This window comes from Microtus ochrogaster, chromosome 2 (assembly GCF_000317375.1).
Source record: "Microtus ochrogaster isolate Prairie Vole_2 chromosome 2, MicOch1.0, whole genome shotgun sequence".
Lineage (NCBI taxonomy): Eukaryota > Metazoa > Chordata > Mammalia > Rodentia > Cricetidae > Microtus > Microtus ochrogaster.
In genome coordinates this window covers 166,637-172,924 of record NC_022010.1, presented here as the reverse complement: position 1 = coordinate 172,924, position 6,288 = coordinate 166,637, and the positions used below count along the sequence as shown (strand labels likewise).

The following is a 6,288-nucleotide window of genomic DNA, read 5'->3' as shown; positions in this document are numbered from 1 at the left end:
GACCAGGCTGGTCTCGAACTCACAGAGATCCGCCTGCCTCTGCCTCCCGAGTGCTGGGATTAAAGGCATGCGCCACCAACGCCCGGCAACAATTTTTTTCTTAGAAAAAAGATTTGTGTGTGCATATATATATATGCAAGTTCCCAGATTGTGTGTGTATGTGTGTATATACATGTAAGTTCCCTGATGTGAGTTTTAGGAACCTAACTCTGGTCTTCTGCAAGAGCAGTAGTGCTCGGTTCCCTTTGTTATGTTTTTAAATTATTCTATTATTTATTTGCTTGTGTGTATGCCATATGTTTGTGAATGCCGATGGAGGCCAGAAGAGGGGGGTCAGAGCTCTTGGAGCTTGTTACAAATGGTTGTGGACCACCTGATGTGGGTTATGGGAACGGAATTCAGGTCCTGAAGAGCCCCAAATGCTCTTAACTGATAAGCCATTTTTTCAGCTGCCCCAACTATATATATATATATATATATATATAAATTTTCAAACCAGTTTTAGTACTTGGAGTAAGGAGTAGATAAACAAATGAGTACTGAGTGAATGAATGTGACTGAATGGTCATAGAGACGAAACATTTCCTAAAATAACTTTCACCAATAGACAAAAAAAAACCAATGTAAATATGACCCTTCAGTGTAAAAAATTGTAACTATGACATCTTAAACTGACTCCTACTTGATTAAGACTTGTTTCTGCAAAGTAACTCCTATCAATGAAGGGGAGAAGGAAGGGTTTTTAGATGGAAAGGATTGAGTACCTCTGGATTTCTTAATTAACTCTAATACTGTAGTAATGGCTCCAGTTGTCATTATGACCAGGGCTCATTCGGACTGCACTCAGTGGGGGGCTGAGGGCATGCATGTATATTTTGATCACAGTCACCTTCCTTTTCCCTTCCCTCCTACAGCTCCCTCTGGACCCCTTCCTTCTAACACATTTCCCACATGTTTTTATGAGACAGGGTCTTATGTATTCCAGGACAGCCTCGAACATGCTGTGTGGATGAGCTAGCCCTCAATCCCAGATCTTCCTGCTTTAGACTCTCAAGTGCTAGCATTACACTTCAGTGGTTCTAAGCTTCCTAAGCTGAGACCCTTTCATACAGTTCTTTATGTGGTGGTGATCCCAACCATAACATTATTTTCATTGCTGCTTCATAACTGTAATTTTGCTACTTTTATAAATCATAATGTAAATATCTGATATACAAAATATCTTATGCTACCCCAAAGGGGTTGCTACCCACAAGTTGAAAACTACTGAATTACCGACTTGTGCCACCATGCTTTGCTTTGCTATTTTCTTTTTATTTTTAAAAAAGTTTTAAAAATGCAGTCTTTAAAAAAGTGCTGCGTTGGGGCTGCAGAGATGGCTCAGCGATTAGGAGCATAACCTGCTCTTCCAAAGGTCCTGAGTTCAATACCCAGCAACTGCATGGTGGCTCACAACCATCTGGTTTTTTTTGTTTTGTTTTGTTTTTTGTTTTTTTTTTTTGTTTGTTTTTTTTTTGTTTTTCGAGACAGGGTTTCTCTGTGGCTTTGGAGCCTGTCCTGGAACTAGCTCTTTTGGCCCGGGTTGGTCTCGAACTCACAGAGATCTGCCTGCCTCTGCCTCCCGAGTGCTGGGATTAAAGGCGTGCGCCACCACCGCCCGGCTCACAACCATCTGTAATGGGGTCTGGTGCCCTCTTCTGGCCTGCAGGCATACACGCAGACAGAATATTGTATACATAATAAATAAATATTTTTAAAAATGCTGCCTTTTAAAAATAATGTTACTCCACTAGGGAAGCAGAGGCAGGCGGATCTCTGCGAGTCCGAGGCCAGCCTGGTCTACAAAGTGAGCTCCAGAACAGCCAGGGTTGTTACACAGGAGAAACGCTGCTTAAAGGATCCTCCCCCCCCCCCCCCCCAAGTCTCACTTTGCTGGTCCAGGTCGGTCCCAAACTTGCACAGCAATTCTACCTCAGCTTGGTCGCAGTTATCATTTCTCTGCTTTCTAATGTTTCTAATTTCCACACTTCTGCTCACCTCATTTCAGCTTTCTTTCTGTGAACTACAGCGATACTCGTGTTTTAGGCCTTCGGGCTAGTCCCCTGGTCCCCAGAAAGACGTGGCTACGACCCAGAGGACTCGATTATGTCGGCCGAGCTTTTCCTAACTAGGCTGCGTAACTGGGGGGGGGGGGGGGGGGAGAGGAAGACATCAGGCTCCGCCCCTTACGGACAAGGCCACGCCCCGGCCCGCAGGCACCTGCTTGCGCGCACACTCCTCCTCGTAAGGACCAGGGGGTCCCAAGTCGCGTGGCTGAGGCCATCAGAGGCGACTCTGGGGGAGTCCTCAGCTCTCCGGATTCCGCCCCAGACCCATCCAACGCGCAGCCTACATATAGCCCCGCCCCTTGCCTCCGCCAACGGGAGCGTTTTAACTTCAGGCGACCTCGCACGGCTGTGACGGGCGTTGCAGGACAGGTGCTGCTAGTCCCTCTCCGCTTGCCGTAGCCCCGGCGCTGCTGCTTCCTGCGCCGGTGGACCCGGATACGCCGAGCGGCTGCGGCGCGCTCGAGCCTGCGGGCTGTCCGGACGCGGCGGAGCGGGGCTCGAGGTGTAGGGTGACCTGAACGGCGACAGCGGGGTGAGAGGCCGGGCTGTAGGCAGCTGGCGGAGGTGGCGTGCCGGGCGGTCGCCTTCAGCGGTGCTGCTGCGTGCGCTCGTCAGGCCCAGGCCGCGGCAGTGCTTTGTCGTGGGCGGGCGGGGCCTCGGGGCCGAGCGGCGCGGAGAGGTACCGGTGGTCGGGCTTGGCTCTCTTCCGGCCTCTGGAAGGCCTTTTCCTCGTCTGCACCCCCGCTAGCCGGGTTCTCGGCAGGCGCGCGGCCTGTGCGGAGCGGTCGGGAAGGCGGGGCTCTTAACGCCCGCGGCACCGTTGGTCTGCGGTGCTCGGAACGGTGCTCGGCTTCCTTTCGAGGCGCAGAGCTGGAACCTAAGGTAGAGCGGAAAGAGCGCCAGGGACCGGGGAGATTGCCGGGCCGGGTCCCCGAGGTACACCATCAGCCTCCGGGCCTCTGTCTCCTCAGGTCTGTCCCCAGATCTAGTATCTGGGAGCACCACGACTTTTGGGGGTTGCGCTCATCCCTGGCAGGATGTTTGCGTTCTGTGAATTCTGGATTTTACGCGTGATAAAACGGTTCTTTTTTTTAAGACAGTATTACCACGTAGCTCTGGCTGGCCTTTATACTTGCTATTTAGACTAGGCTGTCCTTGAGCTCACAAAGATCCGTGGTTCTTGTACATTTTTTGTTTGTGGCATTTGTACACTATGAATGTTCTGGAAACTTTTAATTTTCTGTTTACATATTTAGATTTTCTGAGAAAAAGTCTCATGGAAGTCCGAGTTAGTCTGTATGGAACTCGCTAAGAGCCCTATCTGGCCTGTTATTCTTAGAAGTCCAGCTGACTGCCACAGTACTGGCGATACAGGTGTGAGCCATCATACCCGGCTGTTATACTTACTTTTTTTTTTTTTTTCCGAGGTGAACCTTACTTCTGTGTCCCAGGCGGGCCTCTGACCGACCCTGGGCTCAGGTTATCTTCCTACCTCAGTCTCCCTCTCTGGTTTTTCGAGACATGATTTCTCTGTGTAGCATTGACTGTCCTGGAACTCGCTCTGTAGACCATGCTGGCCTCGAACTTACAGAGATCCGCCTGTCTCTTTTCAAGTGCTAGAATTAAATAAAGGCTTGCGCCAGGACCGCCCGGCTCCTACCTCAGTCTCTTGAATAGCTGGGAGTGTAGGTGCCTGCCGCAGTGCCCAGTTCGGTCCCCCCCCCCTTCATTTTTTATTTTTTAAAGGCATGGTCTCATTGAATAGTTCTGGGTGGCCTGGAACAGGTGGGCCTCTATCTTAGAGATCTGCCTGCCTTTGCTACCTGACTTGTAATGGATTAAAGGTGTACTCCCCCATGTTTATAACTCAGACAGTTTAATACCTAAAGTGTCTTTATTGTCCCTTGTTCTGTTCTTCTAACTTTAAAAAATGGTTGGGATTGATTATGTAAAGCTTTGTGTCTTAAACTGTGGAGGTACCATGATCGTTCAGTAGCTGCCTCATAATATTGCTTGGTACTGTTGTCCCAGTGAGGCATTTGTTGATGTTGTGACCTCTGTGTTTGGTTGTTCTTTGTGACCCACTCACGGAGTGAGTTGTTTTCTGGCCGCCTTATTCTTATCTACCTAGTAACCTTTCCTTGTCTTAGTGCTCCCTTCCAGTTGACCCTTTAAATTCTTAGCTACCTTGTATTCCAGGGTGGGAGAGAATTTTTGTGTGCTTCCGGTCACCATTTGCTTCTTTTTCTCTGTAGTACCTTTTCTTGGGCTTTTGGGCATCTCCTCCCCACTGATTAGGTACCGCTGTTTCTGAAGTCTTTGATCTGGTTGTCCATGGACCTTTTTTTTCTCTTTCTTTTTTTTTTTTTAATTTGTGTGTGTTCACGTGTATGCAGAGACAAGAGAGTATCTGATTTTTTTGGTGCATGTGAGCTACCCAATGTAGGTGCTGGAATTCAAACTCTGATCCTCTGGAGGAGCATCATGTACTCTTGATCCCTGAGCCGTCTCTTGAGCTCCTCTCCCCAGACAGGGTTTCTCTGTGTAGCTTTAGATCCTGTCCTGGAACTTGCTGTGTAGACTAGGCTGGCCTTGCACTCACAGAGATCTGCCTGCTTGTGCCTCCTGGAGTGCTGGGATTAAAGGTGTGCACCACCACTGCCTGACTTTCTTTGACCCTTTTTATTTTATGTGTATAGGTGTTTTGCTTACATGTATATCTCTGTACCTCTTGATTGCCTGGTATCTGCAGAGGCTAGAAGAGGGATTGTAAGTCACCATGGTGGTGATGGGAATTGAACCTAGGTCCTCTGGAAGAGCTGCCAGTGCTCTTAACTGCTGAGCCATCTGTCCAGCTCCTGTCCATGAGTTTCTTGAGATTGTTAAAAAGCAAACAAGTGAAAATATTGTCTTTTTTTTTTTCCAGTTCATTAGCAATGGCTGTCCTTCAATAATATGTAAACCTGTCTGGGCTTGAACTTGTGATTCTTCTGCTTCTGTCTTCTTAATGTTTCTATTGTAGGCTTGTGCCACCATACTTGGCTGAAAGCATCATTTTTATTTTTATTTTTTTTAGTTTTACAGGGTTTTTCTGTAGCTTTGGAGCCTGTCCTGGCACTAGCTCTTGTAGACCAGGCTGGCCTCGAACTCACAGAGATCTGCCTGCCTCTGCCTCTCGAGTGCTGGGATTAAAGGTGTGTGCCACCACCGCCTGGCAAGCATCATTTTTAATAATATAAAAGATTAAACAGTCTTTCTGAATGTGTAGGTACTGAGGATCAATCTGAGGGTCCTACTCATACTAAGCAAACACTCAATCATTAAGTAATATCCCTAACCCTTATGCTTAAACATTGAATGTTGTTTTATGATACTTGTAGGTAGAGCTAATTAGTTTTTGGTGTCTGTCAAATGACTTATTTGGGAATGGAAAGGGTTCTTGAGCATTGGGGTTCTCAGTGAAGGTACCTACATTTGTGTGAAAGAGAGTTTTGAAATGTAAGGGTACTTTGTTGGGAGAGAGTAGAGTACGTTTTGTGTGGCTGGATCTCAGTGATTGGGTGATACAAGGCCGTTTTAGTCTAGATGCCACTGCTCTGCTTCTGGGACTTGATCTGCATCTGGGTTCTGACTCTCACTGAGTTTTCTCACTGAGTGTGCGCTCTCTTGTATATATGTGTGGATGCTCATGTGGTGGTCAGAGGTGGTCTAGTGTTGGTTTTGCCTTCTACTTGTTTGAAATAGGGTGTTTTCAAACCTATGTATACCAGGCTAGGTGGCCTGGGACCTGGACATTTTCCTGTCTCTGTTTCCCATTTCAGTGTAGGAGCCTGGGGATTACAGACAAGCTTTACCGTGTCTTTCTTTTACATGGGTCTTGGGACTTGAAACTCAGGTCCTCTTGTTTGTGCAGCAAGTACTTTACCTACTAAACTATCTCCCTAACCCGAAATCCTCTCAAATCCTGCTACTGCTCAGTTACAACTTTATTGTTTTTGGGGATTACAAAATAGGATTTCTTAAGGAATACATTTTCTGGATTTCTATTTTATGTTTTCTTTTTCTTTTCTTTTTTTTTTTTTTGGTTTTGGAGCCTGTCCTGGAATTAGCTCTTGTAGACCAGGCTGGTCTCGAACTCACAGAGATCCGCCTGCCTCTGCCTCCCGAGTGCTGGGATTAA

At 47.3% G+C, this 6,288-nt stretch overlaps 1 protein-coding gene across 5 annotated transcripts in view; it reads left to right on the top strand.

Moving 5' to 3' along the window:
• Window positions 1-2,320: 2,320 nt before the first annotated feature.
• Window positions 2,321-6,288, top strand: part of Ep400 (E1A binding protein p400) — a 106,773-nt gene continuing 102,805 nt past the window's right edge. For 2 of the 5 annotated variants that reach the window (XM_026783801.1, XM_026783788.1), the window contains exon 1: window positions 2,321-2,640. The gene's annotated coding sequence lies outside the window, so the exon portion shown is untranslated. Of the gene's footprint in view, window positions 2,641-2,667; window positions 2,991-3,024; window positions 3,080-6,288 lie in introns of those variants that run through there. The other 3 variants (XM_026783791.1, XM_026783797.1, XM_026783794.1) reach the window with 3 other exon arrangements.